This window comes from Fundulus heteroclitus, chromosome 10 (assembly GCF_011125445.2).
Source record: "Fundulus heteroclitus isolate FHET01 chromosome 10, MU-UCD_Fhet_4.1, whole genome shotgun sequence".
In the NCBI taxonomy this organism is placed as follows: Eukaryota; Metazoa; Chordata; class Actinopteri; order Cyprinodontiformes; family Fundulidae; genus Fundulus; species Fundulus heteroclitus.
In genome coordinates, this window is record NC_046370.1 from 1756550 (window position 1) to 1756753 (window position 204).

A 204-nucleotide genomic window follows, 5' to 3' on the forward strand; every position below is an offset into this window, starting at 1 on the left:
TGTTGCAAAGTTACAGGTTTTGAATGTTTTCAGAGGCAGGAAAAGATATAGCGTGGATATAGCTGTAAATACCAATTTCAACAGTATCACCTACATTTCCCACCTTAATAAATATTACTACTATAAAAATGTAAGCACCCTATTTATGGGTATGGAATCCCCCAAAAATGAGAAGATAACGTGAAACAAACAACAAGAACAAAA